The sequence below is a fragment of the Capricornis sumatraensis genome, chromosome 15 (assembly GCF_032405125.1).
Source record: "Capricornis sumatraensis isolate serow.1 chromosome 15, serow.2, whole genome shotgun sequence".
NCBI classification, from domain to species: domain Eukaryota; kingdom Metazoa; phylum Chordata; class Mammalia; order Artiodactyla; family Bovidae; genus Capricornis; species Capricornis sumatraensis.
Genome location: NC_091083.1, coordinates 40,535,743 through 40,562,897, shown reverse-complemented (window position 1 = coordinate 40,562,897; position 27,155 = coordinate 40,535,743).

The following is a 27,155-nucleotide window of genomic DNA, read 5'->3' as shown; positions in this document are numbered from 1 at the left end:
CCAATGTGAACATAATTCCTTTAGTAGATCATTCCAATGGCCAATGAGGCCCTGTTTACACTTCTAAAATGGCAGTAAGTATTTGTGTAACTCATTTGGAACATGTATCAGGAAGACCCACTCCAACTTGCGTTTTTGTGTTTCTAAGTCTTTCCTATTGAACACAGATAAGCTTCTTGCTGAAATATGCATTCATTTCTCCTTACTCTTCTTTCCAGGGGAATGGAGAAGAGCTTAGCAGGGCCCTAGAATAACAACTTACATTTCTAAAAATCAGAACCCATAATAAACACAAGATTGTTCAGATTTAGATGTTATTTATCAAAGCCCCTGAAGGATCTTGAAAAACATAATTTCCAAGCTTCAGGGGGGAAGAAATTTAAATGTTTTTGCACTGTTCTCAATCAGTGTAGGTTTTTGACACAAAATAACTTCTCTATAGGGGTCCACTGGTGGGTGTCTTCATAAACATCATTTCCCATCTATTCAGAAGATGAAATACATGAAAAGGGCTTTATTAGGAGTGTTTTTCTTTATCCTTTGACAGTTAACCAATCACAGAAGCAAAGAAGTCAAAAGCAAGCAGGAAACCTATACACGAGAAAACAAGCAGCCAAATAAAGTTTGCATCTGACAGCACTTGCCTTCTGAGGTCTGACAGTGTGTCCTGGAGTGGAGGCGATGACAATTACATGGGGTGCTAATGGCTGCCATCTGCTGTGACATCTCCTACAGGCTGGAAATCAGTGATGTAAAATGGTATTAGCGACACATACCTCTCCTTTGAACTCATGGCTTTCAGCTACCTATGGCCACTTAAGAGGGCTTGGTACTTAACTCCAGTTTTGAGGTCCCACTCCAGTTGGATGAGTGTCCCCAGGAGGAGACAGAGAATATTTGAAACATCAAGAAGCCAACCTTTGCCCACTGTTTGTGGTCCTGAGTTAACTGAAGAACAAGGTCAGGTCATCTGAGCCTCCTATGTTAACTTGGACAATAATCCTCCTTGTGATTTCTTATGCTGTTCACTTTTCTTTGTTCTCTTTCTTTTTTTAAGTTTTTAAAATTATGACAGTATAATAACACATTTCCAGGTGACTTGGAAAATAACAGAACAAAATTACATATAATTCCATTATATATTACTATAAGTCAATAAATTAAGATTTTTAGTTGGAGCTTCAATATGAAACTCTCAAAAATTAATAGAATGAATAGACAGAAAAGTAGAAGGATAAAGTAGACCTGAGAGCACTATGAAGCTATTCAGATGTTGTCTGCTTTAGATGATTCCTGATAATGGGAAAAAAATCTTCGTGTTTTCAATACGTGAATGAATCGGTCCATGAGCATGACTATTACTTTTTCATAGTTCAGTGTTGTTTCAAACCTTCCTTCTAGTTAGTGTTCAGAGTCCATTCAATATTCCTGATTTTTGTCTTCAAACCAGCTGACAGCTTCTAGAAAACCCAGGTGAGCCCATGTGCATTTCTAGAGTCTGCTTTTAAGTACGAGAACTGTTGAGATTTGAAGAGAGCATACACGACAGACACCACACATTGTTTCTTCTGGACCCTGATCTTAGGATCAAGGCGGTCTGCTTGGGAGCTCTGACCAGACCTTGGACCTCTTTCTAGCAAAGCCAGCGCTGCTGCCCAAGGGTGAGGTCACAAGCCACTTGGCCAAGATATCAAAATCCTGAATACTGTTTTTGTAACTTTGCACAAAGGTGCTAGTCAGAAAGCCTTCGGCAAGGGGATATATTTTGTCTGATTAGCACAAATTAGTTTTATTGATTTGTTTATTGGATTGCACCCAGCACAGAGCTGGCTTCCAAGATGGATGGATAGCATTACCAACTCAATGAACATGAACTTGGGCAAACTCTGGGAGACAGTGTGGGACAGGGAGGCCTGGTGTGCTGTAGTCCATGGGATTGCAAAGAGTTGGATAAAGCCTGGCAACTAAGCAACAGCAAAACCCAGCACAGAGCTGACTTCCAAGAGGACAACACCTGCATGGTGCTGGGTGATTTAATTAAAGAGACAGCATAAGTGAAAAGTGAAAGTGAAGTCGCTCATTCGTGTCTGACTCTTTGCAACCCCATAGACTGTAGCCTACTAGGCTCCTCCATCCATGGGATTTCCCAGGCAAGAATACTGGAGTGTTGCCATTTCCTTCTCCAGGAGATCTTCCCAACCCTGGGATTGAACCCAGGTCTCCCACATTGTTGCTGCTGCTAGGTCGCTTCAGTTGTGTCTGACTCTGTGTGACTCCATAGATGGCAGCCCACCAGGCTCCCCTATCCCTGGGATTCTCCAGGCAAGGACACTGGAGTGGGTTGCCATTTCCTTCTCCAATAGGTGAAAGTGAAGTTGCTCAGTCGTCTCTGACTAGTAGTGACCCCATGGACTGCAGCCTACCAGGCTCCTCCGTCCATGGGATTTTCCAGGCAAGAGTACTGGGGTGGGATGCCATCGCCTTCTCTGCTCCCACATTGTAGGCAGATGCTTTACCAACAGCACCATATGCAAGGTGATGGAGGTGGACAGGACAGAGCAGATGCCACACAGAGCATGACAGAGCATGGATTTTAGTAACTACTGGCTCTTCAGTTGTGTTCCTACTTGGAAACTTATTAGCTCTATGGCCTTGGGTACTTCTTAACCTCTCTGAGCCTCCATTTCCTCATTTAGTAAATGAGTGATAATGTTAGTATCTGTTTCCAGAAGCTGAGTAAGAACTGAAGAGTTAAGCACGCCCATCTGTGCAAATGGCGCAAGCCAGCATCTCAGAGTATTTCTGGGCAACTCCTCTTCTCTCTCCCAACACCTATGAACTCATCAAGTTCTATGCATTTTCCTTTTTTGAGATCTCCCCATTTCACTCACATCTCCCCATTTCTTCCCCTGCCACATCTCGCAGGCTCCTTTTACCTTGCTGCTAAGTTGCTGAGGTCATCTCTTCATCAATCTCCCAAATTGTGGCTGATCTACTCCAACCCTTCAGAACTCCGGAACTAGAGCAACCTTCTAAAATGCAACAAAACTCTTCCTCCTTCTCTACCCCTTGGCTCTAGCTTAAACTTGGCAGCGGCTTCTACCACATTCACCCTTCATGTGTCCTTCACGGTCTGCAAGTCTAGCACTCACCACATCCCCACCTCACTCATCATTTTCCAGCCTCACTGGCCTGCTCCCAGTTTCTCCAATTTCCCATGTTCTTCCCTCAGGCCCTTTGCATGTGCTTTTGCCTATACTTGTGTTCTGAGTTTACTGCTTACCTCCTTTTCTCCTGTTCCTCCTCCAAGCCTCAGCCTACATGTCCTTTTTCCTTTGCACTTTCCTCTAAATCCCCAGGCTAATGGATGGGATCCCCATAAAGTGCACTCTATCCATCAGAACCCTCACCCAGTATACAGACATTTATTTACAGCATTGTTCAGCTCATGCCTGTCCCCCAACTTGTCTACTCTTCTGTAAGGACAGAAGCAGGACTTGTTTTGCACATGACATTGTTCACAGAACCTGTCATAGCTCCTGGCTATGGAGAATGTTTGATGAATTTGTTTGAATAGTTGAATAAACAATTAACTGATCAATGGATAGAGCTGAGTACAGTGCCTGTGATGTATTACTGGAAGAAACGTTCTCTGCCTGTGATGGATTATTATTATGATTGTTGGTTGGGGTGGCAAGAAAAAAAAGATAGTGAATGGAGACAGATGATGTGAACTCAGAAACAGTGTTATAATGTGCCCAATGCTTTATGATGCACAAAACCATTTCACTTCAGCTCCAGGCATCCCAGCAGAGCTGCCAGAGCCCTGCCCATATTCTTGGGGTCCTCACACCCAGATTCTGCCTGAACAGTTTCTTGTTTGTATGTCTCGTTTCTGGCTACAGGAAAGTGCCTTCTCTACAATCACTGAGGAAAAGCCAGAGGTGGTGAAGAGCTCGTAACCATGGAAGCAACCTTCAGTGGCCAATGACTGGAGGGTCTGCAGGGAAATGCTCCAACTTCCTCTACCTTTGATTGGTAGCTCTTCTGTTCCACATTACTTCTTGGCATCTCCTTTGGGGTAGGTCCAATCACTCACCTCCTTTAACACTCCATCCTTTTTTGCTTTCTCTCTTCCCTATCTCACTTCCTTACTTTCCTATTGGTACTTCCTAGAATCATCTCACAAGTGAGCCAACTCTGTCTGGACTCATGCTCTGAGGAGCCCTTGTGATGCCCACAGTTTCTGTGTAAGGAAGACAAACTTTAAATTCATCACAACTGGGTTAACAGTACTTAAACTTACTCTTAACACATTTCATCTTGTAGGACACAGCTGAGGTCCTGGAACAGGCCCCATAATCCTTGTTTGGGCTTCAGACCCAGATCTGAGGGGCAAACGATGCCTCTGAAGATGTTCCTGGGGGTCCCAGAAGAAGAAGAAGAAAAGAATGGGTATGAGAAAATTTTTAAAGAGATTATAATTGACAATTTCCCCAACATGGAAAAGGAAATAGCCCATCAAGTCCAAGAGACACAAAGAGTCCCATGCAGGATAAACCCAGGGAGAAACATGGCAAGACACATACTAATCAAACTAACAAAGACTAAACACAAAGAAAGAATATTAAAAGCAGCAAGGGAAAAGCAACAATTAACATACAAGGGAAACCCCATACATTTAACAGCTGATCTTTCAGCAGAAACTCTGCAGGCCAGAAGGGAATGGCAGGATATATTTAAAGTACTGAAAGGGAAAAATCTACAGCTGAAATTACTGTACCAAGCAAGGTTCTCATTCAAAACTGATAGAGAAATAAAAAGCTTTTCAGACAAGCAAAAGTTGAGAATTCAGTACCACCAAACCAGCTTTACAACAAATGTTAGAGGGACTTATATAGTCAAGAAATACAAGAGAAAGACAAATATCTACAAAATCAACCCCAAACAATTAAGAAAATGACAATAAGAACATCCATATCAATAATTAATTTAAAGGTAAAGGGATTAAATACTCCAACCAAAAGACACAGACTGGCTGAATGGATCCAAAAAACAAGACCTATATATATATGCTGTCTACAATAAACCCACTTCAGATCTAAAGACACATATAGACTGAAAGTGAGAGGATGGAAAAATATATTCCATGCAAATGGGAAGCAAAAGAAAGCTGGAGTAGTAATCTCCATATCAGATAAAACAGACTTTAAAATGAAGAAGATTACAAGAGATAAGGAAGGACACTACATAATGATCAGGAATCAATTCAAGAGGAAGACATAACAATTGTAAATATCTATGCATCCAACTTGGGAGCACCTCAATACATAAGACAAATGCTAACAGACATAAAAGGAGAAATTAACAGTAGCACAATAACAGTAGAAGATTTTAACACCCCACTCACACCAACGGACAGATCATCAAAACAGAAAATTAATAAGGAAACACAAGTCTTAAATGATACATTAGATGAGATGGATCTCATTGATATCTTCAGAACATCCCATCCAAATGCATTCCATCCAAATGCAAGGTGTAATCCAAAGAATACACTTTCTTCTCAAGTGCATGGAACATTCTCCAGGATAGATGGTATCCTGGGTCATAAATCAAACCTCGGTAAATTTAATAAAATTGAAATCATATCAAGCATCTTCTCCAACCACAACACTATGAGACTAGATATCAGTTACAAGGAAAAAAAAAACTGTAAGAAACACGAACACATGGAGATTAAACAATACATTTCTAAGTAACAGAATTACTGAAGAAATCAAAAGGGAAATCAGAAAATTTCTAGAAACAAATGACAATGAAAACACGACAACTCAAAACCTATGGGATTCAACAAAAGCAGTTCTAAGAGGGAATTTTATAGCAATACAATCCTACCTCAAGAAACAAGAAAACATCAAACAGACAGCCTAACAGTATACCTAAAACAACTGAAAAAAGAACAACAACCAAAAATAAAACCCCAAAATTAGTAGAAGGAAAGAAATTGTAAAGAGCCAAGCAGAAATCAATGAAAAAGAAAGAAACAATAGTCAAGATTAATAAAACTAAAAGCTGGTTCTTTGAGAAGATAAAATTGACAAACTTTTGGCCAGACTCACCGAGAAAAAAAGAGAGAAGAATCAAATCAACAAAACTGGAAGTGAAAAAGAAAGGAGAGGCTACAATTGACAATGAAGAGGAGCTGCAAGAGAAGCTCCAGCAAGAGGAGCTGCAGACTGGCTCCGACTCCCCAAGTCACAGGCTCAAGTCCTCTACACAACGCAACTCCTGATTTTGAGCAGTGTAGAGTCAGTGACAGCACACTCTAAAATCTACGGAAATGTGTGTTTGCAGACTGTCCAGCTTGGTTCCAATCTGTCTCAGAGTTTCTTAACGTTTACACTTACACTCCCAACATATCTAGTGAAAAACACGGTCTTACTGTGACTTGCTGAGTCTCAGGCAAATGTCTTGTTGGCACGCAGACAACCCTGGTGGCAAGATTGGGTGGAGTCTGTTGGATAGTTACAAGAAAGGACAGAGTGGGACATGAACACTTGACAGAGTCTGTACCCCTTCCTGTCACCTTTCTGCTGACAAGTTATTTACATTACGTCCCGTCCCATACAGAGCCTCCTGATTTATAATCTTTGCTGTGCTGTGCTTAGTCACTCAATTGTGTCCAACACTATGCAACCCTTTGGACTGTAGCCTACCAGGCTCCTCTGTCCATGGCATTCCTCAGGCAAGAATATGGGAGTGGATTGCCCTTTCCTTCTCCAGAGGATCTTCCTGACCCAGAGATAGAACCTGTGTCTCTTGTGTCTCCTGCATTGTAAGCAGATTCCTTACCCGCTGAGCCATCAGGGATCTTTGCTATGGCTTAGCTCAAATGGAAACCTTAGTGAAAGCTTCCCTGACCACTGAGGCTGAATTAATTCCTGCATCCTCTGGCTCTCCGTATCAATACACAAGATGTGTGAAGGTTCTCTTAGCATCCATCCATCACGACATTGGAACGAAGTGGGCACCCCTCTCTCATCCTGTCAGGTCTCTTATTGCCATCCTTATTTTCTTTTTTCCTTTTGAGATGAAATTCACATAACATCAAACTAACCATGTAAAAGTAAACATTTCATAGCCTGTGGTTCATTCACAAGGCTGTGTAATCAGTCGGTTCCAAAGCATTTTCATCACCCAAAAGAAAACCCACCCCTGTAGCCAGTAGGCAGTTGCTCCCAATTTTCTCCTATCCTCAGCTCCTGGCATCCATCAAATTGCTTTCTGTCTCTCTGTATTCCTATGTAAGTAGTTAGCATTTGATACTCTCCTTAGAGGAAGAACAAGTGATAATTTACTGTTATAAGACTCAGGGAGTGGAGCTGCAGCAGCTTCAAATCCAAGCACAGGTGACTAAAATGATCACTCTGGATTCAGGGATGCCAAGTTTACCATCTGCATACCTCGGCAAGACAGCTAAGCTTTTGTGCCTCAGTTTCCTTGTCAATAACATGAAAACAATAGTATTGATAGAATCTACCTTGAGATAATGTTATGTCAGTTAAATGAATCAATATATATAAAACACTTAGCACAGTACCCGGCACGTAGAAAGCTAAATTAGTGTGTGTTAAGTAACAATTAACACCATACCCTACTGACGTTGGAATCATAGCCTCTGAGTTCATCCAAGAGAGTTAGAACAGAAGTACAAGCCTACCAAATGGCCATGCTGAGATGCGATGGGTCTCTTTGAAAAGGGTGTTTGTGCTGTGTTTGCTCTTAAGTAATAGTCTGTGTCTTGGCCCACTCCTGCCACCCTGACCACTCTACTCCACCGCCCTCTTCGACCCCAACACCCAAACCACTGCCCTAGTTTCAGTTGTATGCCTTAATGCAACCAGTATGTAAGTTCCAGGAAAGTAGGGACCATGTCTGTTTTGTGCATCTCAGTATTCCCCACACCTAGTACATAATCAACACTCAATGACTCACTGTTGAACAAATAAATAAATTCATGAATAAAATGGTCCTTCCTTCCAATCATAGTTTCAGAATGTATTGCCATCTCTGCCTACTCAAGCTGCTCCCTTTGCTTCAAAAGGGAACTTATCAGAGCATGAAAGCTCGTGAAAGGCATGGGTCTCCCTCAGCTTCCTGTCTACATCCATTCATGCCTCCTTTTTCCACCTCTGTCCTTGGGGGGATGGGGCATGAGGGGGACACGGTTACTGATCCCTCGTGTCCCCGCCTCTGAACCGGTTCCCATTCAGCTTTATGTTCTAGCTGGGCCTCAGCCTTGACATAAAACTCTCCAGTTCTATATAAATAATGGTTGTAATTAATAATAAATGAACAGCCTGGGGAATTGCAGAGCTGAATTTAGTGGTTGGAGATTTACACAGCTGTGTTTGGTGCCAAGACAAGTCATGGATATGGAAAAAAACTGGCTATCATTTCAGATCCAGACATGAGGCACCAGGGAACCAGGATCTCTTAGCCTTGTGGAAAATGGCAATTGTAATCACAGTTTCCTGTGTGTACAGGAGAGGAGGGTATTTTTAACTTTTTGGTTTTTCTTCTTCCAAGTCAGGGTTCTATCCCCCCAAAGTCCAAGCATTTTATTTGTGGAAGGCAGAAATCTGAATGTGAAGGCAAGGTTGGGGAAAGGATTTAGATACACAGAGAAAGAAAGTAGTTGCTCAGTTGTATCCGACTCTTTGTGATCCCATGTACTGTAGCTTACCAGGCTCCTCTGTCCATGGGATTTTCCAGGCAAGAGTATTGTAGTGGGTTGCCATTTCCTTCTCCAGGGGATCTTCCCAACCCAGGGATCAAACCCGGGTCTCCCATATTGTAGGCAGATGCTTTTACCATCTGAGCCACCAGGGAAGTCTCTAGACACACAGAAGGAAGATGAAATAAGAGTTTTAGGAGAACCGATGGAACCAATTAGTCTTGAAGAGATGATGAAGACTGATTTCTACAGAAAGAAAACAAAAATGGATCCTAGGATGCACAGTTGGAGTAAAAAACCTCTTAGTTCAGATGCTCTTTGAGTGCAGTGGATGAGCTCTTTCATTACATCTGGTCCTTCCAGGCAACATACGTCTCCACTTTCCAGTCTGACTCCTTCACTTTCTCCCAAAGCTTGATTTCCTGAGATGGAAGTCAACAGTTGCGAACATTTTCAAGGTCATTGGCTGATCAACTGCCCATAGCCACCAAGAGGCAGGAGATAGAACAATGCCAGGTTGTTGACAGGATTCCAAGAGAACGTATGTGAGCATAGTGGCTGACATATCACAAGCACATAATGCCTGAAAGCTGTCACTGTGCTAGTAATGCCCCAGAACTGCCTGACACCAGTGTGTCGTCCCATTTTCTCTATGTGAAACACACCTGAGATTCAGGACACTGCTCAAAAGCAACGCATAACATTGCAGGAGATTGCCTTTGTAACCTTTTTTTTTTTTTTTTCCTGAGTGCAAAGGAGAGTATCATTGTTATTCAAATACCATTATACTTAATGTATAGAAGCTGAACTGAGACTCTCAGATGTTAAGTAACTTGGTCAAAGCTACAGCTTTATAAAGGACAGAACTAGGATTTGAGCACAGATCTGTCATTTCCAAAGTCCACGCTCACTTTCTTTCCTCTGTGAACATCAGCCTCCCCTGTCCTGGACCTCCAGGCTAACATCTCTGTGTGGAAAGAAAAGGGAGTGTGGTCACTAGGAACCTCAGGGGTTCCTAGTCAAAACTCCAAGTTCCAAATGAAAACACACTCAACTAAACACAACTCCTCCTGGAAGTGACGTGTGAGAAGACACTCTAGGTATACACAGGTCACATAAGATGTTGTATGAGGAACTGCAGTGACCATGTGGTCAAGATGAAGAAATGAAGTAGATGGCTAGAAATATTGAATACAGGCTTTGAGGAGCCTTCACACACCCAACCTAAGCAAGGGAAATTTCTAAATGTTTTGTTCATCTCAGGCACTTCAGTTTGTGAAGTGGCAGGGTACTGGGGCACTAAAGAGATTTCAGAAAAATAGGCATTGTCTTAGGTCAGCTTCCCTAGAAGCAGAGCCTGAGAAAAAGACTGCAGTGCATTTCGTTTTTCAAAGACCGTCTCTTAGGAGAAAACCGCAAATGAGGTAAGAGACACAGGATAGAAAAGGGACAAAGATGTAGTCTCAAAGAAAATTTAGCCTTGACCTGATCCACAGGCACATTCTGGAAGCTAAGTTATATTGCCAAGGTGTCCTCACTTTGGGGCATGGGGCTGGATTTTGTATTCTGCATGAATCAGTCATGTCTCTGGGTTCCCTTCCTAGAGTGGCGCATCGAATTAGCAGAGAGTGGTTCTGTGGAGACGGGGGTGGGGGTAGCGGGGGACAGCTCTGAGCCTTAGCAGTCAACACTCACTGCAGCTGAGGAATGGCTGCATGGTGGGCCCAAGACAGTCTACTACAGAGGTTTTTCCTGCAGGAAATGCCAGGACATGTGAGGAGTCTCAGGAGACAGACCCAGCCAGGCACTGCCCTGGGGTTCAGAAGAGGCCAGAGGACAGGTGAGATTAAGAGGCTGATGAGATGATTTTCAACGGGTGGGATTATTGGTCTCAATGCTTTGCTGCCTCCCTTTATCCAGTTAGTGAGGCGCCATGCTGTCAGCATTATGCTCTGGCTTAATAAATTATAGAAAATGTGCTAATTAGGAGATAGAAGCAGGAAGTGAGAATGAAGTGAAAGGTGTGAGATAATAACGTGTCTTCAGAGAAGAAAAACTCAGGCAGCTTGAATCAGTACAATCCAGGGAGGTGTGTGGTGGGGGAGACATGGGAAAGGAACAAATGCAGAAAATAGGGTAGCAGGAGGGCTGGAATCTTCCTGGCCAAAGCTAACATCAAACGAGAAGGCAATGGATGCTTGTTAACAGTCCAGAAATAATTCAATACTCAATAAATCCAATAATATGCTGACTTTAGAGATTATGCTGAGATGTTAATGAAGATGATGGGCTGTCCTGGATATCTAAGGTTCTCTATGCCCTACCCTCCTCTGCAGAGTCCCGTGATCCCAATGGCTGCCATGTTGTTATCTTGAGTCTTTGATTGGCCCAGTGAATCCTCCCAGAGGAAGGAAAAGGGACACTGCAAGTCTGTCTGTGAAGTTGTTAAATAGAAAGCCTGGGAGCTGCCATCAGCCATGCTTTCCTTCTCATGAGAGAGAAACAAAACTATCAGAGAAAGAGACATGAAACTCAAGCACAGAGGAGCACGCTTCAGGGCTCCTGAGCCGTGGGTTCATCCTGTGGAGCCCGTGGGAAGAGAAATGTTCCTGGATCCTTGTAGGGTGCCTGACTGGGTCTGAAATGTATTAATAGAATGCTAGAAACAGACGAACGGGAGAAAAGGGTTCAAATTTTTTCAAGTTTTACATGACATGGCAGCCTTCATAAGGCAATGAAGAGCCAAAGAAACAACTGCTGTTTTTATACTGGATTTGATGAAGAGAAGACAGTCGTGGAGGAGTGTGGGAGGTTAAAATGTAGGAGCAGAGCTAGTGAACTGGGAAAGACTCAGCATGTCCTGTTTGTTTTGATTCCTCTTGGCGTCCTTTTGTCTTGGGAGAAAGATGCTCTTTCTTATGAGTAGAGGGAGGGCGTCCATCACACAAGGATTTTATGACCTTTTTCAGGGGAGAAGGGTGGTTCTGCTGTTTTCTCAAACTCCTTTAGCTTAAAATATTCAAAATGCCATGGTGTTGTATTTGGGTCTCACTCATCATTGTCCTTCCCAGGGTGTTCAGTTGTTCCACTTACCTTGGATCTGGCATAAGCTGGGTTTGCAACCAAAGTAACACATTATGGAAATTGAGGTGCATAATTAACATATAGATCAATATTTCCCCCAATAGAATCTGGGATCTTTGCCTTCTTTCATGGACCTATCTGAGGGAGGCTCAAAAAAAAAAAAAAAAATATATATATATATATATATACTACTGGCAAGGGGATGTTTTAATGGAAGTAATGAAAGAGCATCAATTATGGTTCTGGGGTGACCAGAGAGAAGGAGAAAGATGCTGTGAGTGGACAAGATGAAGAACACACCATAAGGAAAAAGGGAAACAAGATTGGAAAACTGGAGAGAGAAAACCCTTGCAACCTGTCTCCCCACACATCCTGTGTACAAATGCTGCCAATCCCTGGTCTCCTGGTGTTGTCACTTAGAACAAATCCAGAATCCGTTAGGAGAGGGGAGGGGGAAGGGGGGGCAGGAGGCAGCCAGTGGCATTCTGAACAGACAGAAATTACATTTCCACACAACACAGGGAGCCTGGCAAGGAGGGCACTGCTGTCTATCGAGGTGGACTTTAGGTATGGCACGAGGTTAGCATCTTCGTCTGTAAAATGGATAGGAGACTCATCTGTAGCTCAAGGGCAGCCATCAGTGTTACACACGGTAACCCACGAGAGTGCTTGGAACGATGCCCGGTGCTCAGCACACGCTCAGGATGTGAGAGTTGTTTCCAAGAACTATTTAACAATGAAAATCCTGTAGCCTAAAGAGGCCATCCCACTCCAGTATTCTTGCCTGAAAAATCCCATGGACAGAGGAGCCTGGTGGGCTGCACCAAGCGTTGGACGTGACTGAGCGACTGAACACATACAAAGAGGCCGCATGACTGATCCATCAAGCAGAATATCAGGAAGAAAATGCTCATGGCTGGGACCTCCCTGGAGGTCCACTAAGACTCCGTGCTCCCAATGCAAGGCGTCAGGGTTTGATTTCTGGTCAGGGAGCTAGATCCCGCATGCCAAGTGCTGCTAAGACCAGATGCAGCCAAATATATAATATATATATATATGAAAATGGTTATGGTAGAGGTGAGTCTTGCCAGTCAGGGTTAGCCCGCTACCACCTTGAAGGCGTGGCCCTCAAGCCCTGGGGGCGGAGCTGGGGAGTTTGCATGGTTCTCATTGGTCCCTGCTCCTCCACCCCCAACCCCATCCCACACCCCGGATCCTCTAAGAACAAGGATGCAGGCTGCAGAGAACCACTCCCACAGCCTGAGCATGGATGTCTGGAGGGGGTCCCCTCCATAACAAGCGATTCGATAGTTTCATAGTATCCCTTGGCCTCAAAGTCCGCCTGGCCCCCCCAGGGCTGGCATCTTTCTCAGACAAATTAAACCTCCAGCCCAGCACATTTTGGAAATGTTGGTCCAGAAAGATAATTGCTCATTTTTCCTTAGTGCCTGCACCAAGCAGTAAGCATAGGAAAGATCAGCTTCCTTGGAGTTTGCACATAAAGGCCAAACTTTAAAAGATAAAAGGTAAATGAATTCTCACAGATAAAAGGTAGTGAATTCTCTCTGTGGTCAACTCTAGCTTTCTTCTGCAATAGACCGTGGGGAGGAAGGACTGGACAGGGAATTTCCATAAAGGGCAGTGAAGCAGGCAGACCAAGTGACGGAGAAAAGTTGCTGCCTGCTTCCCTCTGGGAGAATTAATTTTATTGTCAGCTGGACTGGCCACAGTTACCCAGATAGCTGGCTAAATATTACTTCTGGGTGTGTCTATAAGGGTGTTTCTGGAAGAGATGAGCATCTGAATTGGTGGATTGAGTAAAGCAGATGCAACCCCCACCCCTATGTGTCAGTGGGTGGCTCTCCTCCAATCTGTTGAGGGCCTGAATAGGACAGAAAGATTGGGGCTAGGGGGAGGTTGAGTGCTCGCTCTGCCTGACTGTTGAACAAGGACCTCCTGCCTTCTGCACTCTTGCTTACCAGGTCTTTAGGCTCAGACTCAAATCTATACAATCAGCTCTGCAGTCTCCAGGGCTTAGAACTAATTACCAGCCTTCCTGGGTCTCCAGCTTGCCTAGGGTAGACCATGGGACTTCTCAACCTCTAGGATTGCATGTACCAGTAACTTATAATCATTCTCTTATGTCATATTAATTCTATTTCTCCCGTACTCCCTTCCAGCACAGAGTTCCAGGTGCAGAGGCTGGAATAATGAGGGGAAACAGAGCATGCTCCCTGCCCAGTGGAGCAAAAGAGCAGTTGCTTGTCCAGTCGGCTGGCAGAAGGGAGTCTCCAGGACAGATGTGTAGTCAAGTGACAGCTGTGATTGATGCATCGAGAGGGACCTGCTCCTCTGAGGTTGTGTCTATGTCAAAAGGACCAAGTATCTCTCCTATTTATAGTCCAGTTTAATCTCTGTGTAATAGTTATGACTTCCTGGCACTATGGTTTCAAACTGTGGGGCTGGAGAAGACTCTTGAGAGTCCCTTGGACTGCAAGGAGACCATACCAGTCAATCCTAAAGGAAATCAGTCCTGAATATTCATTGGAAGGACTGATGCTGAAGCTGAAATTCCAATATTTTGGTCACCTGATGCGAAGAACTGACTCATTGAAAAAGACCCTGATGCTGGGAAAGATTGAGGGAGGAGAATAGGATGATAGAGATGAGATGGTTGGATGGCATCACCGACTCAATGGATATGAATTTGAGCAAACTCCCGGAGATAGTGAAGGACAGGGAAGCCTGGCGTGCAACAGTTCATGGGGTCATAAAGAATCAGACTTGACTGAGCAGCTAAGCAGCAGCAGCAGCGTTTGGTAAGTGATCCACCTAAATTTCCATTCAGTAGTTTCAAGAGTTCCTTGAAAGAATGCAAGACACCCTTGCTTCATTTGTAATTCTGTTCAATAGAGAAAGCACTGCTGCTGCTGCTACTGCTGCTGCTAAGTCGCTTCAGTCGTGTCTGACTCTGTGCGACCCCATAGACGGCAGCCCACCAGGCTCCCCTGTCCCTGGGATTCTCCAGGCAAGAACACTGGAGTGGGTTGCCATTTCCTTCTCCAATGCATGAAAGTGAAAAGTGAAAGTGAAGTTGCTCAGTTGTGTCTGACTCTTAGCGACCCCATGGACTACAGCCTACCAGGCTCCTCCATCCATGGGATTTTCCAGGCAAGAGTACTGGAGTGGGGTGCTATTGCCTTCTCCAGAGAAAGTGCAAAGAGGGGTTATAAAACCCTATGGGATGTAAGGTTGCTGAGGCCCTGGAAAAGCCCTAAACCTCTTTTCATACACAAAGAAAATCATCCAGCATTCATTCAAATACCTCCCTCCAGGTCTCCGAATTGGATGTTTCCAGACCTTCATTTGGTGTTTATCTGCAGTTATCTTTTGAGACTTCCCTTAGGTTTTGTCAGTTCTGAATCTGCCTGAACCTCGGTAGTTCTCAGGGATACTAAAGGTCCCTACAGCTGTAGCATCACAACACGGAATTGGCCACACATAGGCACAATTCTGTAGGTATCTGCACTCTGGAAGTCTGACAGAAGGGGTTTACTAAGTAGGGAGGGGTTGTGGACAGGCCCACGTCATTTGACAGCACTGTTCTAATATTGCCCTTCTGAACAGGGGCTTCCGTGGTGGCTCAGCAAGAAAGGATCCACCGGCCAATGCAGGAGATGCAAGAGACACAAGTTTGATCTCTGGGATGGGAAGATCCTCTGGAGAAGGAAATGGCAACCCACTCCAGTATTCTTGCCAGGCAATTCCCATGGACAGAGGAGACTGGTGGGCTACAGTCCATGGGGTCGCAGAGTCAGACACAACTGAGCTACTGAGCGCACATGTCACAGTACTTCTGAACATGATGGCCAAACCATAATTCACTACTGTAAAACCAACAGTCTATAGTTTTCCCATTTCATTTAATTAGATTATTTTAAAAGAACTGTTTCCACACTGTTTGAAAACCATATGTCCATTTTGAGACACTGGAGTTCATCCCAGTAAAGGCTTCCTGGCCTCTTTGGGTCAGAAGTGGAGAGGGAAGAGTGTAGATTTGGTGCCCAGATGCCCATCCCTTCTTGGGGGCAGACTTTGTGGCCATCCTTACAGTAGATCCCAGGCTGCAGCCACGTTCCTCATCCCACCCTTCTTTCTTGGCACTGCTTTTTCTCCTCTCTGCCTCTTGTGTTACGCAGCCATTTGAACAAACACTGTTCCTCAAAGCATCTGACATGTTGTTTCCAATTAGTTTCCTCTGTGGATCTGGCTGCATCACCAGCACCTGCAGAGGGGCTAGTAACAGCAACAAAGCTGTTTTTACATCATTGCATGGCAGAAGGATAAAACCTGTGTGAACAAGTTCAGGTGGTTTGGAAACTGACTTGAGAAACAAATATCCCCAGAAAGTGACTAATAATTTAAACCCTGACCCGAGCTCAAAACACAAGTGGGATGATAGAGAAAGATGAGCCTTGTGAAGTGTGGTGCTGGGCAAGGAGGAGGACACGAGTGTCCATGTATGGCTCTCAATGGTGTGCGGGTCCTGCCTGTCATCCAAGGTCAGTTTCCCCCTAAGACACATCGAGGAGAACTGAAGGAGGCTAAAGAAAAGACCTTGGATTCGGACCAACTCATTCAAAACTGAAGCCAAAGTGAGGAGGCTCCTCTGGCTACTGGTTTCCCATAGATTTTAATCCAGTCACTTTGACATTTGGTGTCTGCAGGTTTCAATTATTTTAAATCAGTGATTCTTCATTGTTTTGCTCCATGATCCTTTTGAAAGTCTGAGAGAGTCAGTGGTCCCTCTCAGGATAATATTTTAAATCATGAAGTACAGTGCACAGGACTTCAAAGGAAAATAATTCTTTAAAATACTTTTGCCAAAATATTATAAAAACAAATTGTGGTAGAGTAGTAGATGTGGTTTTTATTTTTTATTAAAATAAAAAATAATGTAATTCTTTCTAAGCTTTTATTTTGAAACAACTTTAGACTTACTGAAATGTTGCAAAAACAGTATAGCACATTTAATACACACCTCACTCAGATTACCCTAATGTTCACACCTTAGACGACCATGCTACATTTATCAAAACTAGGGAATTGGTATTGGTGCAATTCTCTGAACTTACCTGTGCACTGTATTGGAACTTCACCGGCTTTTCCATCAATGTCCTTCCACTGTTCCAAGATCCAATCCAGGGTTTCCCACTGTATTTAGTTGCTGTGTCTCCCTAGTCTTTTGTGACGCTGACACTTCTGAAGAATACTTGTTAGTTATTTTTAGAATGGCACTTAATTTGGGTTAATCTGGTGTTTCTTATGACTAGATTGTGATTATGCGTTTATTACAAGATGTGTTTTCTTTTTTCTTAATATATATACATTTCATTGATGGATAGTTGAGTTACAGTGTTTCAGGTGCATAGCAAGGTGATTCAGTTATCCATATGCATGTATATTATTTCAAAATTATTTTCAATCACAGATTATTACAAGATATTGACTATAGTTCCCTGTGTAATACAGTAAACCTTTGTTGCTTGTTGCATATCTATTTTTTAAAATTAGAAATCTAACATTCTATTCATACTAAGTCAAACAAGTGGAATCAAAATGTCATAAACATTTTAGTTAGGCAAAAGTTCACAAGTTTCATACATATTATATGTATATTTATATGTACAAAAGCTTTTCTACTACACTTGATAAAGATTTGAGAAGGCACATCAAAAAAGAGAAGAGGTGGAGAAATTGGAAAACATAAGCTAAATTAAATAGGCACCCTGAATATGAAATAGAAAAAGCTAAACAAACTGGATAAAAATAAAGATCATCATATAGTCCAGTTGCTTTTAAACATGGCTGCTCATCAGAAACATATCTGGAGTTCTGAGGGGAAAAAGCCATGTCTGGGCATTTGTAGTTTTCAAAAAGTTCCAGAATAATTCTGATTATGAGTGCATTTAATAACCAGTAATCAATTACCTTAATCAATGCAGCAAATATTAATAATAATCTGATTGTGTTTGTGTGTTAGTCGCTTTGTCTTGTCCAACTCTTTGCAACCCCATGGACTGTAGCCTGCCAGGCTCCTCTGGCCATGGGATTCTCCAGACAGAAATACTGGAATGGGTTGCCATTTCCTTCTCCAGGGGATCTTCCTGACCCAGGGATCAAAGCTGGGTCTCCTGCACTGCAGGCAGATTCTTTACCATCTGAGCTATAGGGAAGTCCCAATTATCTGTTTAGTGCATTAAATAACTAACGCCCTTAATATATAACTATTCTAATTTTGAGGTGGCAATGGGCACAAATGATGTTTTGTGACACGCAGCAACTAAAGTGTGGTGTGAAAATATGTATGACTTCTGTTAGTGACAAAATGACAAATACTGCCAATAGTGCTCCGGATTGTTCCCAAGCTTTAAATCAGAGGCACATGAAGCATATCAGAGAGGAAAATAAAGACTTTCTTCAACCCAAGTTCACAGACTCCCCTGATATCTGTTTATGAACCTGGGGACCCCTGGTGAAGAAACCCTGTCAGGAACTACCAATAATCACAGATGATGAAGATGAATAAACTGTTCACTAAAAGCTATTACCACAATTGATCTCATTTGTGCCTAGAGACTTTGGAAAAATGGCCACAGCTGGATAGATGATCTTTCCTGAAATGCCCCCAAATCATTCAGGTGTAAATCCACAATAGAGCAAGGTGAACCAATAGCTCTCAGTTGCGAAGCCTTCCATCCCTGGGGGAAGTCTGAGGACCAGCCAGCTCTCTGTAAAAATTAAAGTGATTCAGGGGCAATGGAACCAGTGGCTGACCTGATGCTTGAATCAGGAAATGATTCACGGAATGTCCTTGTTTACGTGTGCATGTGTATTTTTTTCAGGCTCCAACTATATTTACAAATATAGCTTCTGTGTGTGTCCAACCTTATGGCTTTGTTTCTGTTTGGATAAGAAGCTACTGAAGCGATGGTTTCCTGACCCTGGTTTTGAGCAGCTCGTGTCCAGTATCAGACAGGATTGGATATTGGATGCTTCAGTCACTAGCGCCTAGAAGCTTGAAGTTGGGGGAATGGGGCCTTCAAGTCTGGGGTCTGACGTGGATGGAACCAGCATTGGTTAGTGATGTCATTCTTAGTGACTCCATTGTCTCTGAGTTAACAGCATCACATGCATCAATCCTCTCAACCCCCGCCAACCAGCTGAGGTGGGGGCCTCATTTTACAGACCAAGAGTTGGCAGCACAGAGAACAGTTGCACAGAAAATGCCTTCTTCCAAAGCCAGTGTCACCTCTGACTCCAGAACCCTCACATAACTGCTACACCATTCTCTGGTAGGCGGATTCTTTCCAGCCCTTCCTGGGGCTTCCTTTGTCACAGGCTGGCTGCAAGTCACTTCACAATCTACAAGGATGGCCTCATGAGGCAATGTTTGATTTCTCAAAGGCCCTACTTTTATGGAATTAGTCAAGCAGTATTGCCCTGAATTGGTGGCAGGTCTAAGAACCAGGTCTTCAAGGCATCAGGCTTGGGGAAGAGAGTCAGGCAGGTGTATGAGGCCCAAACAAGAATAAACATCTGGGAGTCATGGGGGCAGCCTGGATGATGAGGAAGGACACACAGGGGACTAAATACCAGCACACAAATCTCCTTGTCACCCCCTTTCATATTTCCTACTTCCCCTGTGGCTCAGATGGTATAGAATCCACCTGCAAGCCAAATCCCTGGGTTGGGAAGATCCCTTGGAGAAGGGAAAGGCTACCCATTCCAGTATTTTGGCCTGGAGAGCTCCATGGACTCTGTAGTCTATGCAGTTGCAAAGAGCTGGACACGACTGAGCAACTTTCACTTTTGTGTTTCCTGCTGAGTGTGGATTTCATTATACCACACTGGCTCCCAGGTGTGTGTGTATCTAGATTCCGGTGGTAAACCTCTCAGAGAATCAGGAGAACCTTGAAAACCACTGTCAAGACAATGGGCTGATGCTTCTAATGAGACTAAAAGAAGAGTTAATGACTCCTATGACACAGATGACATGTACAAGTGTGCCCTGCCTGGGAGGTTAGGCTCTTCTCGCATCATTGCTGATGACAGAACCCTCAAATTCTTACCTTCTAACTGGCTACAACGGTTTATAGATACGACCTTAAAATAGGTCTTATTCAGGCTACTCTCTTAATTAGGACCCCACATTTTCCTTTTTACTATATTTTTTTCATCATTCGGAAACAAATTACCCTCGTTTACAAAATAATCAGTAAATGACTTTCAAAAGGAGTTGTTTTCACTTGCTTTTCAGTATCATAAGAAAGTTGTGTGCCTTATTATCTGGCCTCCATCAACAGAATCAACTGGAATAAAAATAGAAGGAAATTAGACTGTATTTTGAGAGAGACTGTATTTCTTTAATTGGATGGATTCATAAAAATTCATAAATTTTGCAACTGGCAGTGAAAGTGACCTCCCGGAGGCTCTTATAAAAATTTCAGTCAGGATTTTACCCTTTGGACTGCTATGGAAAGAGGGTTCCACCATGAATTTGGGGTACTGTCATTCAGCTGTAAAATTGCTTTCTTTGTTGGGATTATAGCAAATAGGCCCCAGCCAGAGCATACTATTATTAAATTACTTCTCCAGGATGGAGGTCATCCATGCCTAATCATTTTCTAATTGGCAACTCAGTGCAAAGTTGTATTGTGTTCAGAGTTCCTGGTTCTGAGAGCTTCACTAGAGCCAAGGAGATGTGTTTTCAGGGAAAACTCAACCAGCACATTATAGCGAGTCTTCTGAATTTATAGTCATAATAACAATCACACACTGGTTAGAGGCCATTTATAAATGGAAGAGAAAGGATTTGGAAAAGGCCATTTGGTTCTGGTCACTCTCCCTATTTTGCTCACACACTCAACAGATAATGTAGAAAACATCTTCTTTGCCGTAACAGTGGTGAAATGGTCCTGCGTGGTCTGGTCAGAGCTCTGGGGGCCAGGTTTTGTGAGTGGGTTAGGAAGACCAGCCTCTTATCAGACACCAGACCTCACAGTCCCTCAGTCCTGACACTGACATCTGGGTGCCCTGTGTGTTTTTCTAAGGGTCCTTGTCTGGGGCGCAGTCAGCTCCCACAGGAAAAAGTCTCCTCCACACAGCAGCCCTCCTTAACCACATTTCCTCCTCATCAAGCAAGCTTCCTTTTTACCTTCAGGTCAGATGTTGGTTTCCATAGCAACAGTAATGCTATATACAGAAAAAGTTTGGTTTTCTGACTTATTAATATCTCTTTATCCTTAACATCTATTTCTGCAATCCCAGGGAAATTTAGACTCAACATCTAAGGAAACTGGCTAACATGTTAACAGAAATTATCTCTGAGTAATCCCTTATGGCAGAAAGTGAAGAGGAGCTAAAAAGCCTCTTGATGAAAGTGAAAGAGGAGAGTGAAAAAGTTGGCTTAAAGCTCAACATTCAGAAAACGAAGATCATGGCATCTGGTCCCATCACTTCATAGGAAATAGATGGGGAAACAGTAGAAACAGTGTCAGACTTTATTTTTTGGGGCTCCAAAATCACTTCAGATGGTGACTGCAGCCATGAAATTAAAAGATGCTTACTCCTTGGAAGAAAAGTTATGACCAACCTAGATAGTATATTCAAAAGCAGAGACATTACTTTGCCAACTAAGGTCCGTCTAGTCAAGGCTATGGTTTTTCCAGTAGTCATGTATGGATGTGAGAGTTGGACTGTGAAGAAGGCTGAGCGCCGAAGAATTGATGCTTTTGAACTGTGGTGTTGGAGAAGACTCTTGAGAGTCCCTTGTACTGCAAGGAGATCCAACCAGTCCATTCTGAAGAAGATCAGCCCTGGGATTTCTTTGGAAGGAATGATGCTAAAGCTGAAGCGCCAGTACTTTGGCCACCTCATGTGAAGAGTTGACTCATTGGAAAAGTCTCTGATACTGGGAGGGATTGGGGGCAGGAGGAGAAGGGAACGACAGAGGATGAGATGGCTGGATGGCATCACGGACTCAATGGACGTGAGTCTGAGTGAGTTCTGGGAGTTGATGATGGACAGGGAGGCCTGGCGTGCTGCAATTCATGGGGTCGCAAAGAGTCGGACACAACTGAGCCACTGAACTGAACTGAACTGAATCAGTGAATGATGCTTTCTTATTGTGTCTTTCTGTATCTTTTCACATTTTACATTTTGAGGATTTATTAATTTTGTCATTAGAAAAAAATTAAAATCATCAGACAATGACATTAAAAGCTTCAAAGGTAATGTGTTAATTCTCCAGTTTTTTTTTTTTTTTTTTTCAGGATATGTTCTTTCAACCCAAGATGGTGGCCTGAGCAAAGCAAATATGATTCTTTTGTGACTCTATTTTCTGTACCACATACCCATCAAAATGGGTAAATTGCATGTTTGTGATTTTTCTTCAAGTCTCACTAACTTGTAAAAGTTCATAGTATATAGTATAAATGTAAAGCATATAGCACCTAGTTTTCTGACTTACACACAGCACAAAATGATTCTTGAAACAAGTTTAGGGAAGACTCATCATCTCATATAGGTACAAAATTTAAGAAACAGAAAAAATATTTTCCCTTGTCATGAGAATACTTAGGATTTACTCTCCTAATGACCTTCATACACAATATGGAGCAGTGTGCATTGTATTCAGTATGTTGTATGTTACATCCCAGTACTTTGTTTCCTCCCTTTTCCCCTTTTTGGGTAGTATCTACTATTTTTGATTGGAGTAAAATTGCTTTACAATATTGTGTTAGTCTCGGCTGTACAGCGAAGTGAAGCATCTATTGTTGTGGTTGGTTTAGTTGTGGTTTAGCCCCTCACTCCTGAGACAACCTCTGCAATTGTAATTATCCTCTAGCTTGAGAGCCACCCACCTTGGTTCGGGGTGAGTGTTGACTCTACCATGACTCTGCCCCTCTCACCCTCCCACTGTGATTCTTTCTTAATGTATTTAGTTTATATTTATATATTTTCTACTAGTCTTCTGGTGTTTCTCATCAACAGTTGCTCTGGGGAGTTCCATGGTGATCCAGCAGTTACAATGTCACCTCCCAGGGCAGGGAGGGCAGGTTCAGTCCTGATCTGGGACCTAAGACTCCAAATGCCTCTCGGCCAAAAAACCCAAAAAACCTGAAAAAAAAAACCAATATTGTAACAAAATTCACTACATACTTTTAAAAAAGAGGAAAAAAAAAATGCTCTGCAAAGACTTGCTCTGTAATTTCAGTATGCCTGTGGGAGGTGATAATCTCAGGGCCTTCATACTTTGCCATTTTACATGTCACACTCTTTAATGTAAACCTCAATGCTTTATGTATGGCCATTATTTTATTAAAAAACCTGTTTGAGATCTTTGCATACAGTTAATGTTCTAGGACTTTGGGAAAAAATGTTTTTTCAGACGGTCTTGCCCTCCTTTTGTTCGTTTTAAAACAAATCGATCTTCATAGGAGAACAATCTCTCTTTTCCATAAAACGCTGGGGCTATTTGTTCATTATTATTTAATTTCTTCCAACAGTTCAGTTCAGTCACTCAGTCAGGTCCGACTTTGCGACCCCATGGACTGCAGCACACCAGGCCTTCCCGTCCATTACTAACTCCCAGAATTTACTCAGACTCATGTCTATTGAGTTGGTGATGCCATCCAAACATCTCATCCTTTGTCGGCCCCTTCTCCTCCTGCCTTCAATCTTTCCCAGCATCAGGGTCTTTTCCAATGAGTTAGTTCTTTGCAACAGGTGGCCAAAGTATTAGAGTTTCAGCTTCAACATCAGGCCTTCCAGTGAATATTCAGGACTCATTTCCTTTAGGATGGATTGATTGGATATCTTGCAGTCCAAGGGACTCTCAAGAATCTTCTCCAACACCACAGTTCAAAAGCATCAATTCTTCGGTGCTCAGGCTTCTTTATGGTCCAACTCTAACATTCATACATGACCACTGGAAAAACCATAGCCTTGACTACACGGACCTTTGTTGCCAAAGTAATGTCTCTGCTTTTTAATATGCTATATAGGTTGGTCATAACTTTTCTTCCAAGGAGTAAGCATCTTTTAATTTCATGGCTGCAGTCACCATCTGCAGTGATTTTGGAGCCCCCAAAAATAAAGTCTGACACTGTTTCCACTGTTTCCCCATCTATTTCCATGAAGTGATGGGACCGGATGCCATGATTTTTGTTTTCTGAATGTTGAGCTTTAAGCCAACTTTTTCACTCTCCTCTTTCACTTTCATCAAGGGGATCTTTAGTTCTTCACTTTCTGCCATAAGGGTGGTGTCATCTGCATATCTGAGGTTATTGATATTTCTCCCAGCAATCTTGATTCCAGCTTGTGCTTCTTCCAGCCCAGCGTTTCTTATGATGTACTCTGCATATAAGTTAAATAAGCAGGGTGACAACATACAGCCTTGATGTACTCCTTTCCCTATTTGGAAACAGTCTGTTGTTCCATGTCCAGTTCTAACTGTTGCTTCCTGATTTGCATACAGATTTCTCAAGAGGCAGGTCAGGTGGTCTTGTATTCCCATCTCTTTCAGAATTTTTCACAGTTTATTGTGATCCACACAGTCAAGGGCTTTGGCATAGTCAATAAAGCAGAAATAGATGTTTTTTCTGGAATTCTCTTGCTTTTTCAATGATCCAGCAGATGTTGGCAATTTGATCTCTGGTTCCTCTGCCTTTTCTAAAACCAGCTTGAACATCTGGAAGTTCATGGTTCATGTACTATTGAAGCCTTGCTTGGAGAATTTTGAGCATTTCTTTACTAGCGTGTGAGATGAGTGCAATTGTGCAGTAGTCTGAGCATTCTTTGGCATTGCCTTCCTTTGGGATTGGAATGAAAACTGACTTTTTCCAGTCCTGTGGCCACTGCTGAGTTTTCCAGATTTGCTGGCATAATCAGTGCAGCACTTTCACAGCATCATCTTTCATCATTTGAAATAACTCAACTGGAATTCCATCACCTCCATTAGCTTTGTTCATAGTGTTGCTTCCTAAGGCCCACTTGATTTCACATTCCAGGACGTCTGCCTCTAGGTAAGCGATCACACCATTGTGATTAACTGGGTCATGAAGATCTTTTTTGTACAGTTCTTCTGTGTATTCTTGCCACCTCTTCTTAATATCTTCTGCTTCTGTTAGGTCCTTACCATTTCTGTCCTTTATTGTGCCCATCTTTGCATGAAATATTCCCTTGGTATCTCTAATTTCCTTGAAGCGATCTCTAGTCCTTCCCATTCTATTGTTTTCCTCTATTTCTTTGTACTGATCATTGAGGAAGGCTTTCTTATCTCTTCCTGCTATTCTTTGGAACTCTGGATTCAAATAGGTATATCTTTCTTTTTCTCCTTTGCTTTTTCCTTCTCTTCTTTTCACAGCTATTTGTGAGACCTCCTCAGACAGCCATTTTGCTTTTTTGCATTTCTTTTTCTTGGGGATGGTCTTGATCCCTGTCTCCTGTACAATGTCACTAACCTCAATCTAAAGTTCATCAGGCACTCTGTCTATCAGATCTAGTCCCTTAAATCTAATTCTCACTTCCACTGTACAATAAGGGATTTGATTTAGGTCATACCTGAATGGTCTAGTGGTTTTCCCTACTTTCTTCAACTTAAGTCTTCCAACAAGCATAATACAAAGGCAGGGAAGTGATTGCAGCCCCTTAGAAATTGCTAGATGAAAATATCATTCATCATCACTGGTGTGCTAAGGCATGCTAGTGTCTCGAAAGTCATCACTGGTATTACCAAAGTTTAAAATCATAATTGTAGCAATTCCATTGGTGGAATATTGAGCTAAATGAATTAACAATATTAACATTATAAAAATGTCTGGCACTGGAGAAGGCTTATTATAATATTAAGCAAAAATCAAATCATGTGTATGTTACAATATACAAATATTGACTCTCATCTCACTGTCCTAAGCCTTTAGTCAGAAAGAACAGCAAAAAAAAATAACAATTTTAGCTGAAAAAAGTCATTAAGACTGCTGGTAAGTGGAATCTTTCCACAAAACCCACTAAGGCAATCCATCAGATCATACTTAATCCTTAAGCATCTTCCAGGAAGCAACAGCCAAGGGAAGCAATGCATCTCTGACACCCTCAGTTTATCTACACTGATTATGACTGAGTCATTGGGGAATGATAATAGCTGATATTTAGTTACTTTTCCTTGGATCAAGTGCTGTTTTAAGTATCCTTTAATTCTCACAGTCATCACCCCCAACTGTTACCATTTTGCTATGAAGGAAACTAAAAGATTAGGCTTCTTACCCAACCAGGATTTGAACCCAAGGAGTCTGAACTGGGGATCTACACCTTCTAACACTGTATTAATTTGCCTCTCAAATCTATGACATTGGTAAATGCTTGGATATTACTTAGAACCCAAGTCCATTCCCCTCATGATCTCCTTTTCCTACTAAGCAAACCTCTCTTCCTTCTTCCCTAGCCTTCCTCCAGGTGGAACTTTCTAGACCACACACGCCTTTGCCCCATTTGCTGTTTACTTCAATGCATGTGGCATTTCTCATTGTATTGTCCTAGAGAAGTCCATAATGGGGCAAAAGGAGTTGTACTTGCTTGGTTTCATATTACCTAGACTTCTGTTTCATTTAGTTGAACTCCAGACTAAGTTATTGGTTCAATCCTTGTTGTCTCAAACACACACACACACACAAACCCCATAGCTCTAAAAGGCCCATGTACCCCATTGTTCACTGCAGCACTATTTACAATGGCCAAGACATGGAGCAACCTAAACGTCCATTGATAGATGAATGGATAAAGAAGATGTGATACATATATACAGTAGGATATTACTCAACCATAAAAAGGAACAACATGGGGTCATTTGTAGTGATGTGGCTGGACCTAGGGGCTTCCCAGTTGGCTCAGTGGTAAAGAATTCACCTCAGAGTGCAGGAGATGCAAGAGACAGGGGTTCAGTCTCTGAGCTGGGAAGGTCTTCTGGAGAAGGAAATGGCAACCCACTCCCCACATTCTTGCCCAGAAAATTCCATGCAGAGAGGAGCTTGGTGGGCTATAATCCATAGGGCCCCAAAGAGTCAGAGATGACTGGGCAACTGAGCACACATACATGCATGGATGAATCTACAGTTTGTCATACAGAGTGAAGTAAGTCAGAAGGAGAAAAACAAATATTGTATATTAATGCATATATATGGAATATAGAAAAATTGTGCAGATTAACATATTTGCAGGGCAGAGATAGAGATGCAGACATAGGGAAGGGATAGGTGGGTATGACTGATGA